Source organism: Engystomops pustulosus, chromosome 3, assembly GCF_040894005.1.
Source record: "Engystomops pustulosus chromosome 3, aEngPut4.maternal, whole genome shotgun sequence".
Lineage (NCBI taxonomy): Eukaryota > Metazoa > Chordata > Amphibia > Anura > Leptodactylidae > Engystomops > Engystomops pustulosus.
In genome coordinates, this window is record NC_092413.1 from 108947072 (window position 1) to 108959614 (window position 12543).

General features: G+C 39.9%; 1 protein-coding gene across 3 annotated transcripts in view; it reads left to right on the forward strand.

The window, feature by feature from the left end:
• Window positions 1-12543, forward strand: part of FYN (FYN proto-oncogene, Src family tyrosine kinase) — a 101586-nt gene that overhangs the window by 50655 nt on the left and 38388 nt on the right. For 2 of the 3 annotated variants that reach the window (XM_072141768.1, XM_072141765.1), the window contains exon 3: window positions 4932-4998. The exons of the other annotated variant lie outside the window; for it this stretch is intronic. The gene's annotated coding sequence lies outside the window, so the exon portion shown is untranslated. The remainder of the gene's footprint in view (window positions 1-4931; window positions 4999-12543) is intronic. 3 annotated transcript variants of the gene reach the window in all.

The following is a 12543-nucleotide window of genomic DNA, read 5'->3' on the forward strand; positions in this document are numbered from 1 at the left end:
CCTAATTAACAACTACCTACTCTTAAGCAGTTGATCAACTGCTAGGTCATGTTTCTTTAATGGCCCAGCTTGATGGCATCATCCAGAAAATCAACTTTGAAGTGAAGTGTGAGTTAGATTTATTATGTCAGGGAGGCGGAGAGTTTAACACTGAAGTCAAACTCTCCCTGCCTCTGAGTACCTCCTCCCATGTGATTGACAGCATGAGCCAGCTTCAGGAGATCTGATCAATGATGTCCCTGGACACAGGGCCATCAATTACAATAAAGGGGGCATTCAGAGACAAGCAAAACTTGACTTCAGTGTTCATCCTCCTTGATTAAATAAAATCAATTTACATCTCACTTCATGGTTTATTTTCTGGAATATGCCACCACACCAAAGCATGAAATAAACATCATATAGAAGCTGCTCAGCTGCTTAACAGCATACTGGTTTGTTAAGCCAATTTCTGATGACAGGTTCCCTTTAAGTCCTAACATCCAGGCACATGTTGTCTTGGACGCTGGGGGCGTCATGTGAACATCCCAGGGCTCATGGGGTACTTAATCTGCCACTGATCTTAATTAATCTTATGTCTTCCATGTATCTCTGGAACTGAATAAGCAGGAGGCACCAGGTGTTGGTGACTTCTCACATTCATTTATACATATTGGGACCATTAAAACATTTCTGGAGTTACATCAAGTTGTATTTTCTGCTACAGTCTGTCTTGCTAGGTTCTTTTTAATGTCACCTAAAGATTGCCTTCACTCCGTGCTGTAATACAATGTTTCCAAGGTTATTCATGTTTGTCATTGACAATACTTTTACTTTAGAGCTGAGTGACTCATAGTGGATTGTTGTTAATAGAGAAATGAGTGACTCAGAACAACAGAAGAAGAACATGGTATTTAATGTATTATAAGAGTGTCAAAATAATTAGAGTTGGGCTCATATTCACGCTTTTGTCGTATTCTATTGAATATATTCAGCCTTTGCAAGTAAGGAAAACAAGCTACACTACCCTAGTTCAGTTCCCTTTATGGATTCGCTTACTTTTGGAAATTTGAGAATGAGATTTTAAAACCTACTTTGTAATAAACTTTTGTGTGAATTTGCCAGTATGCAAGATAAATTTCTAGAAGTATTAAGACAATATTCAGCCATAAAGCCAAGAAACCTTTTGGGTACATGGATTTTAAGGGGTATGTTTTTGCTTCATTTTTGCCAATTGATCATGCGTGACTTGGGAAGACCTTGGTGATAAAAGCCCCCTTTCAAACCATACTACCTCAATAAAGACAGAGAGCTGGGTGACCTTGGATAATTTGGCCACAGAAGCATTTTATTATCTATTAACATAAATAACACATATATCAGTAAATAAGCATCATAAACATAATACAACTCTCCTTGAAATGCTACAAGGCTCTCATAGACTATAAGCTCTTGGGAGCAGGGCCCTCACTCCTATTTTTCCATATGAATGTTTGTACTCTGTAATGTATTGTTTTATTTGTAAAAATGTTCCCTAGCTCTATGGAATATGATGGTGCTATAAAAATAAAGATTATTATTATAATGAGATATAATGGTGTTTGAAGGTCCTAATAAATGAAATGAATAAGAATTGCCTCTTTACCTTCAACGCAGCACATTGATTAGAAGGTTCTTACACGGAATGTGTGATAAACCTATCCCACTGGGACAAGAGCTCAGTAGGGATTAACCTAACCATTTACCATATACTAGAGTATATTGTGGGAGAGTGTGACTGTTGTGGCGTGGTGGAAGGGATGCAACTGCCACAGATGTTCACAGTGTCAAAGGCAGAGGACAGATCAATAAATAGGAGAACAGAATAGTGGTGTTTAGCCTTTGCAGACAGTAGGTCATTAGAGACACTGGTTAATGTAGTCTCAGTGGAGTAGTTGGGTTGTAAATCAGATTGTAGTTTGTCGAAGAGCGAGTTGGAGAAAAGGTAAGAGGATAGTTCCAGATGATGGACATGATGTTCTAGGAGTATTGAAGCAAATGGAAGTAGTGAGATAGAGCTATAGCTCAGCAGGGAAGACTGGTCCAGAGATGGCTTCACAGATAGTAGAGGTTGGAGGAGGTGCTGGAGGGCGCAGAAGGGAGTTAAAGGTAGAAAACTTTGTGCTGTTGTACGGGTCTCCCGAATTAACAGCACAGAGGAAGGCTTTTTAGCACAGTCTCAAGAGTTGAAAACAAGGCTTTTAGCAAGAGACTAACCGGAGATACTTATAGATGAAGCCTTTGAGAGAGCAAAAAAGAATAGAGAAACAACATGGAGTCATAGTAGAGCCCTTAAAAAGCAGAGAGGAAAAACAGATGAGGAAAGATTCGTCTTTTCCTTCAATTTCACACCCTAGGCGGACCTGATCACGTCAGTGATCAGATCTAACTGGCACATAATAGAGGCAGACAAAGAACTCACTGAAGTAGCAGCTAGAGGCCCCCTGATAACCTTTCGTAGGGGTAGAACAATTAAGTCGGAGCTAGTAAGGATTGCTTTCAATCCCATTGCAAACAACTGGCTAGAAACAAGCACACCGAAAGGGAATCACCCTTGTGGTAGTTGTAGCCACTGTACACAATTCATAAAGTGTGAAGGCCATACAGTGAGACCTAAGCACCTTATTACATGTAAAACGGATTTTGTGGTCTATGCGATCTTCTGTGAGTGTGGGAGGTTTTACGTAGGGATAACCATCAGAAAATTAAATATATGATTCAACGAGCACATTAGATCCCTAAGAACCGGCCATGGGGCACCAAGACTAATTGAACATGTAAGAATGCATCACAATTCCGATCTTAAGACCCTGCGATTCACAGGCTTAGAACGAGTCCCCGTCCTAAGAGGAGGGGGCGATAGACAACGCCTCCTACTACAGAAAGAGGGTAAATGAATCCTACGCACAGGAGCCTTAGGTCCCCTGGGACTCAATGATAAGCTAGATATGAGTGTCTTCATTTGATGCAGTATATAGCACGTCAATTAACATGTACTAAATAATAATAGTGCACACCACGGACGTCTCCAATGCCCAACCAAAAGAACCTAAAAGTAAAAATACCAATAATCAAGTTCACTGCGCATTTTAGTTCATAGCTAGTTATGCCTAGACAGTAGAACAATCTTTTGAAGTTCAAGGGCAAAAACTAGCAGTTTCTCGGGTCACCCGTATTGAGTGACCAACCCATAGTAATTTTTAAATATAGGCCGCTTTTACCCCATTACCCACTTATTCCCCTATTCTGACAAATTGCGGGAGCGCCAGTCGCCCTATATCTCTTTTCCTGCAGGTGCCGCCACTTGTTTATGCTGTAACTGCAGCAACCACCCTTGTACACATGCCTCCATTGTCATGCGCCGACTCCGGTGCAGTTTTCTGCTGGACTACGCCTCCACAGCTGACATCACTGAGGGGGGCGTGTATTGGGTCGGCCGCTCCCCGGCGACGACGGCTCGGCTGCCTATGCAGTGGCGCCGGTGCCATGTTGGGGTTGGCCGCGCACAGCGCGCCTCATCTCTGGCAATGTTAGCCGTGCGAGAGCGGACGACAGCGCAATTTTGCAACCGGTAAGTGCATCTGACATATTCGGCATGTATTATTTATAAATTCCAAGGCACCAACTCTTAGCACTACCAGGAAGTAGTATCAAATTGTGGAGCACCAATAGAATCCACAACTTCAGGAAAGGGGGCGTGGCTGGTGGGTTTAAATGGCCACATTGTTTTACATGTGTGAACCGGCAAGCCAGATGAAGCACCGTGTGTGCGAAACAGCTGTCCTATTTGACGTTTTGTGAGTCCCTGCGTCCTCCCCTCCCCATGAATTGTAACTAGCACATTCTGTTTTTGTGAGTATGCACGAATAAATTTGCATTGGAAGGAGTCATCGTTTTGAGTGCCATTCCATTACTTGTTTGCAACATAATATTTTACTACAGAATTTCTATATACCAGTATGCTAGTTATTAGTTAGTTATGTTATTTACCACTGAAAAAAATAACAGCATATTTTGCTTTTATGCAAAAACAATTTTTAGTAAACAAGATTTATCCACTGACTTACAAGCCTACCAGCTTGTATAAATAGCACCATACACACGTCAAGAGTAGGTGGGGAAAAGTGAGTCAAATTTTTGGCCAGATTTGCTCCTTAGGTGGGTGCATGTGTTTAAAATGGCAGAAAGAAAATAAGGATGATGCAGCAGCAATGTGTTGGCATACTGGCATGCATGATTGTTTATAGAAGAACCAAATCGTAATGATTGTTTTATAAAGGTTACAGTGCTGTTTCATGTGATATATGTTTCATAATTAACTTTTTTTTTAATTATTTTAGAATACAGTTTTATGACCTTGAGACTAGTCAGACATGTACTATACCATGACAAAGAACCTGCAATCCTAATAATGTTGTAACATATATGTATCCCAGTGGCACATGCAGTACAAATCTCACAGTATATTGTGATACACAGGGGGGCAAAGTCAATCAGTTTCTATACACTAAAGTCTTAACCAACAAAACAAAACAGCAAAAATGATGACCGAACACAATCCACAGTTGTCACTTATTTACTCACAATAGGAGTTATTTATCAGCATGCTGCAGCGAGTGAGCTTTCAAAGCTGAAAGTTTGCATGCGGAAGAATATTTCTAATAAACACTCTTCAGCCGACCACCAGATACTACAAGAAGCCGGATCCTCTCCATGTATTGGGCTGCATTATTGAACCCAGCGTATGACAAATAACCCTTAATGGCTTTATGGTTCCAAATAAGATGGGATTCAATGAACCCATGCTGTGTATATGTTATAACTTATGAAAATATGTGTAAATATGTGCTTGCTCCTGTGTAAGTAAATGTGATGTGAAAACACTGTGAAAAAATAAATGTTTTATTTTTCAGGGTCTTTACTACGGTTGCATTTGAAGAAATGTTGTGAAATCAAGTTTTAGTAGTTTAGGAAATATTGGTAAGTCACAGCTTTTAAATTATACTATTGATTATTATTTTTTTACAACTATTTTTACTACATGTCCTTTTATCTATTTGGTATGTATTAGAATAACGCTTCAGTCATTTAGAATTTTGCTAGATAAATCCAAAGCTATAGGTCCTCATTTATTTAGGGTCCGCAGACTGCACTATCGTCGGATATTCCGACGAGTTCTGATTTGCGCCGCATTAAGCAGGGGATTTTGGTGCATCGGCGGTGGCTTTCATGCGGAACAAATCGGGGGGGACCTGCTGTCGGACGATCCGACGATTCGGACTGAGCGTGGGATTTAACATTGAAATTGTGTCACAAGACAATACGGCGGACCTTGAGCCTTGACCAGATGATTCCAGAACAAAATTTGAAACCTGTCAGTTGCTTTTTACTGATGCGGATAAGGGAAGGCAATAGAAGTCTATTATGAAACATCATGAGGCTGAGAAACCAGTTATGTTTTCAAAGCAATGTTAAACCTTCAAAACAGAGGCACAAGGGAGACAAAACGCAACGGAAGTGGAGTACACATGCCAATGCCAATGTATATTCAGACAAATGTAAAAGGGACCGATATGCTTCCAAAGGGGTGCATTGACTTCTATGGCGCCTGGGCACTGTGTGGTGAGCACATGTTGTCTCACTTCACCGTGACCGTGCATAGCAAAATAACGGACATGCCCTATATTTGTCCGTGTTACGGGACAGGCCTACAACCTCTGACATGTGACGTACTCTGGGCGGGTACACGTTTGTGTGAAAGTAACTTAACATAGTGAGAGCCATATTGAAGCAAATGAGTGGACTTGTCTTTGTCTCCCACAAGAAATGCCCACTCTTCTTCTATTCTGATTTACTGTAATAGTTGATAACGAGGAGCTTAATACTATAACTAGTCCTTGAACTTTTGCAACGTGTGCCAATTACCTTTTGGTAGGGCGCCCAGTGAAACCAATGATGTATTGTACATGGTCATTGCAGGAAGTAAGAGCAGTGGAGGCAGAGAGCAGCAACTCATGCCACATAGCCTACGAGGCAAGGAGCCAACAGAAAGCATTCCTCCGCTGAGTGTGCTTTATGTTTCATATTAATATCGTATCTATTATTATGGGTCTAACTGCCTAATGTACTAACTGTATCTAATGTACTGTACCTTACAACATGCTTCCGTTATCAAAAATACTTCAGCATACAGAAAAGTTGACTAAAAAGGATCATTGTAAGTTCCACCTACAGCAGTACAGAGCTCAGGTTGTTGTTAGATGGTGTCAAAAGGATTCCTGCAAGTGTTTTATGTAGCTAGTGTGAGTTGGAGATGTATGTTTGCTTTTTCAAGGGATATTGATTGCCTCTCTCAAATAGTTAATGCCTGCATTGCTATCTATTCAACCTATTTATAGAACAGTAATGTGAAACTTTGATGTGTGGCTTGAAGTCAGGAGCAGCAGCCTGAAATGTTATGTAATTTGTTGTTCTAAAGGAACTACCATTACTAACTATATATTTCTACCTAAATTCATTGTATAAATTGGAATGTATACTGAGATGCCACAACCATTTTAGTTACGGTATGTTGGAAAATTGCACACTTCATGGACAAGAAAGGTTATGTTTTTACCCTCTTTACTAAATGTTTGTTAGATACTGTATACATGTATTGCTTTCTCAAATCCCTTTTTATTGATGTGTAGGTATAATGTATATGCTGTATCTGCATTATATACAAGGTTATATGACTTGCCTCTTTATCTTATAAAACCACAAAATAAGCTACAGTTGAAGATCTAAGGAAGGCTTGCACCCACATAAATGTCATATACTTTCCACTACATCTATGTTGTGCTTATGTGATGGTGAAGGGATAGAATTCAATTCAGTGATACTGCGCCCATGACAACGGTATAGTAATAATAATAATCTTTATTTATATAACACAATCATATTCTGTAGGGCTTTAAAAATCATAGGGTACATATACAAATAAAATAGTACATTACAGAGTAAAGGCAGTGATATGAAACGTTAAGTTAGGACGTATATAGCTGTATGGCATTCTTGTAAGTTTTAATGGGGCCTGGCAAGCCTAGTTAAACTGCGTTGGTGGAAAAGTGGTAACAGGACATGTAAAAGGTCTTCCCTGTGGCAGGGAAATGGTCGTTATGACTGCTGTTACCCATCTGGTGGGAATTTATATGAATATTATACTTTATATAATAGTTGAGTCTGGTATTGAGATTTTCTTTTATGACCCTTTCATGACTGAGTGTCCAGGTCAGTTTTTGCAGTTTTTGTTTTGCTCTTCTTTAACCCCTTCTTCTATGAACATTGTCTTCATACAGACATGGGGTTTGCTGGATATTGCCGCAAAAACCCACCACTAACACCCCGCGGTCAATGCTAATACCAATCACGGGTGTTAACCCCTTGATAGCCAGCGACATTTAAAAGACGGCAGCACATGGGCGCTGCCATCTTTGTTGAGATCATTGCTCCATGTGATGTCATCGGGGGCGGCGATCGGTTACCATGACAGCTTCGGGAGCCTGTGGCTCATTTTAAAGAATCCTATGTAAAAACACCATATACTGAAATACAGACCAAGACGGAGACTGGCAGCTTTAGAAAAACCTGCAGTCTGCCCATAGTTTTCCATGTATACTGCATATGTATTACAGCTATGCTTGGTATGTGCGGGTATTGCAGCTTTGTTCTATATACTTAAATGAAACTGCATTGTAAAGCGGCCATGTGAAGAGCATAAATTGCTCTTAACACTTTCAAACCCCTTTAAATATTCCACAAAGAAATCCCCTGCAAAGCTGTGTAAAACTATGAGCTTACTATGAACTGAAATAGCATACAGCAGAGAGGAGAGACTAGTGCACCCCAAATCACATTCCCCTATACCAGTGATGGCGAACCTTTTAGAGGCCGAGTGCCCAAACTGTAACCCAAAACCCTGCTTATTTACCGTGAGGTGCCACCCAAAAATTAAAGCAGTAACTTATTGCTCCCTTTTCAACAACTTTCAATCATATTGGCCTCCTAAGGACAGCAACATCGTAGAAAAATGGACAATTTTCATCATTTTAGCTTCTTTCCATAGTTGCTCTGTACACAGATAATTCGGCCCTGTCTATTTCTCCTTCTTCCTACAGTCTCAAGTAACGAAGTAAGTATCAAAATAGGACTGAAAGTAGCATCTTTTAAGTTGCTTGGAACTGCAGGAAGATTCTTTGAGTCCTGTCTGGTGTGCTGGGGTGATGGCCCGGGTGCCCACAAAAAGGGCTCTGAGTGCCGCCTCTGGCACCCGTGCCATAGGTTCGCCACCACTTCCCTATACCTTCATGTGCATGGGGCCAAGTGCCTTAAAATAAATAAATTATTTTGTGCGATCCTCTGACATGTTAAATGAAAACAGCAGCATACCTAGGGTCTGCACAGGGAGCAGCCATAACCGGGTGCTCTCAGACAACCTAGCAATGTTATGAGGTTTTATGAATGCAGTATTTTCTAATGGAATGACTAGAGAAATCATTGTGTATAGTAATGTAGCCCATTTTATAAGGCATTGTTTGGAATTTACTAGAGGGTTAAGCAGAGAGCCCTGACCTCTTTCTAACCCACTTAAGTGATGCATACTGCCAAAGTGTGTTTCTTTGATGTTTATGACAGGAGATTTTCCCTCATGTGATCTCGGAGGAGTCATGCTGGGTTTTGGGAGATGTATTCTCCAGCAGTATTTTACAGAATAGCTAATCGAGCACATATTTGTGAAGACTTCAGCGGACATTATGCTGGGCCTAGCTGATTTCTGGACAGCAGCAGCTATACCACTGAGTAGGAGAAGTCCAGCATTGTTTTATAAGCAATGAGGCCATAATATTCACAGAATCCTCTGACAAGGGGACTCCTTGAAAGTAATAATGAAAAAAGCAAAGACGGCAGAGTGGCTCTTTGTTTTATTTCCGGAGGGTAAATCTACTCGTCTTTCATTTCTTCCATTATAAGGAGGGGGGAATTGTTTCTGCCCGCTCAAACAGCAGCTTTGTGCTAATGTGTTTCCGCACGGATTTGCCAGCCGACCCCCTGACCTTTGGGCAGTGGGCCAGTTCCTTAAATAATCTTGACAAGTGAAGTCAACTTTATAGGAACCGGATGTGACAATAGCGTTTCTTTATGTGATATATTAATAAAATAAGATCATTCTTACGCTTTGCAGTCTCGATCATTTCCATTGAGATTTCTTATGGGTTGTTTTGATAGCTTTAATGCAGTCTGCCACCTGTCCCTGGCATTATAATTAGCTGACAGCATGTTGTAGTGAATTGCACCTTGATTTCAAAAGTAACTTTACTATTTCTGTCAATTATGCAGCTTCTGAGAAATTCAGATTTTAGTCGTTATACTAATGAGGTAGTTGGTGCTACGAGGTCATATCCTTAGCATCTGGACCACTACCCTCGGACCTCTATCCTTTTCATTATGGACCACTACCCTCTTCATGAGGCGACAGTGGGAGAAGAGGAAATAGATTTATTCAGGAATAGTAGAGCTTTGGCAGTTGAGAACATAGCCTGGGTGCACTTACTACCTCATTAGCTTATGGATTAGAATGTGTTACACTTGGTAGAATCGGTGAATAATCATTTCTACCTAATGTTTACATCATAATAAAAAAGCTTCTAGCTTCCTAGAAAATAATATATACAACACACGTGGCTATTGGTATTCTCTCCCATGGACAGTGTGCAAGTGCAGGACAGTAACAGCAGTCAATACATGTGCAGTCAATACAATGTGACATTTAATCATCTATGACACTGCCTGGAGTAAAACTATCACCCAAGGCTGTCAGGAAAACAGGTACACAGCTGAAAGATAGTAAAAGAAATGCTGGGTAATACAGACCTGTATATTTGTGTACTAATTGTTAATATTGCCTTGCCCCACTATTGCACATTGAGATGGAAATGGAAAGACCTCATTGGCTGGTGTTAACTATAACAATAGAGCAGATGCAGTATTGTGATGAGAAGTGTAGACACTTATATGGACAGGTGATATAAGTGATATTAAACTTCTTGATACCAACCCGTAGTTTGAATTTAGCAATTTGGAAGCAGGTATTTAGATTTATGGCATGTGTCTGAATTATGCTAATCGATCTTCACATATTGATTACGCATTGATTTATGTCCCTAGTTTCAGCTCATACTGAGCAAATCAGACACCTGAGAAATGTAAACCAATTCTCTTCTCGCCTTGGAATGGCTGTAACAAGGTGTTTGTATTAAAGGGGTTTTCCCATTTCAGTAAGTAATTGATATTGTTTGATTGAAAAGTTATACAAATTTCCAATATACTTTCCGTATCAATTACTCTGAGTCTTCTGGATCTCTGCTTGCTGTCCTCCTATAGAAAGCTTCTGTATTTATTTCCAGTAGACAGAAATCTGACCATGGTCACACAGGTGCACTGCTCGCTATAACCCACATCTCTGGTTACTTTCTATGATGCTAACGAATTGTGCACCTTTGACCTTGGTCAGATTTCTGTCTATTGGAAGTAACCATAGAAGCTTTCTATAGAATGACAGGAAGCAGAGATCCAGTAAACCGAGAGGAATTGATACAGTAAGTATATTGGAAAATTGTATTATTTTCAGCAAACAAACAATAACATTAATTCGGCGAAGGGGAATTTCCCCCTTAAACCTCTTGAATTTTTAAAAATATAATAAACCAAAAGAGAAAAATTAGAGTCCAGTGAAGAATCATGTCCATACAGTTTCTTTGTGACAGAACTTGTCACAGTTAAGTCCATTAGGGGACTGGAATCAAATGCTAGAGCTGGAAACATGGTGTGAAAGATAGTAAATCTCCGCCATCTCCTCATCCTTGCCATAACCCTTTCCAAAGGTGGCAAGAATGGTTGAAAAACTTTATTTGACAAAAACATTTTGTGCAAATGTAGAAGCAGATGTAAACCAGGGGTTTGCACCTCTTTCTATGGTAAATTGCTTTGAGCAATTTCGGAAAATTCCTGGGACTCAACTTGTCTCTTAGGTCATGGGATCTCATTGATCCCTGGTCAAAATGACATGGATCTCTGTATCTGACCAGAGGTCTCATTCTCACTTCTTGGTAAGTACCACACAAACTCTCCACATAGAGGAGCATAGAAATGATCATACTATTGCCGATGAAGAGGGATGTTCTGTCATACAATAATAATGATGGATATGACTGTACAATCTCATGGTTGTATTCTTCTCTATAGCTGCCTATGTAATGCTATCCTACTACATTATAAGTGACATAAAAAATAGCAAATAGGAACATGAAGGTTGTTTTGTCTTTGTGCTATTCATTGATTCAATGGAGAGTGCATGGACAAAAGCATGTCTGTGGGCTCATAAACACATTGATTTCCATGATTTCCGTGGATCCATGTGTGAGCTGATTTCCTACTACTGCATGTGTTTGCTGCTCAGGCAGTCCTTATTGCATTCATCAGTGTGAGGTCACAATGACATAATACTGACTGTGGTTTTAAGCAGTGAACTTTCAGCGACAGGGGGCATAGCAAATGTTATATTCGGGAACCTGAATCTGTTTAAATAATGTGGTAGGGATTAATACACCAATCCACTATTCTGCTAATATAAATCACTGGGGGACATGTATCACTCCTATCGCTTTATTTTTATTTTTTTGTGCGACTTTTTGCAGTTTGCGACTTTTTAAGCGCAGAGTCAAGCAGCGTACCAAAGTTAGCTGCCTTAGCCCAAATTGTGAGACCTGGGGCTTGGAATTGTCCCATTCTTGTGCCTAGTAAGTCCCAAAACAGAGCATGCTAGATCCACACTTACTTTTGGGAGCTACTATTTGGGACTAAAAAGTCGAAACCCCACTAAAAGTCGCAAAAGTGAGACTAAATCACATGTATCTCATCACATGTATCACAAATGGGAAAAACTTAAGATACATTGCAATGATTACATTTGGAAACCTAATGGAAAGACAAAAAACACAGATGAATTGGTAATTTTTCTTTTTGATCAAAAAATACCCACCCAGTATTCCAAAAAAACACATTAAATAAAAATGCCCATGCATAAAATATGTTAATAACACTGAAATCTCCCAGATCTATAATGTAACAGGCTCCAGCAGATAGCAATGATAGAATATTTCTAAACCCATGTATTGCTGGACTTCCAGCCACTGTGCACATTGTGGTTTTTATCCTGTCCAGCTTATTTGCAGTGTAGTCATGGGAAGGTCATTGTCTGTGTGTGGAACTAATAAGAAGCATCTGTTCCAAGGGCTGAGTTCCCATTTGACTGAAATCTGTGGTGGCTGCATATTGCTCTCAAGTATGATAGAAGAGGTCTAAAGTAATACAGTAATAAATGATCACCAATGATGACTTCTTTCTGTCATGATTTTCAGAACATGAACATTAAAGTTCTGCTTCACATTTTATTTCATGCCATATACTACACTTGTGGAAAATCTAGGA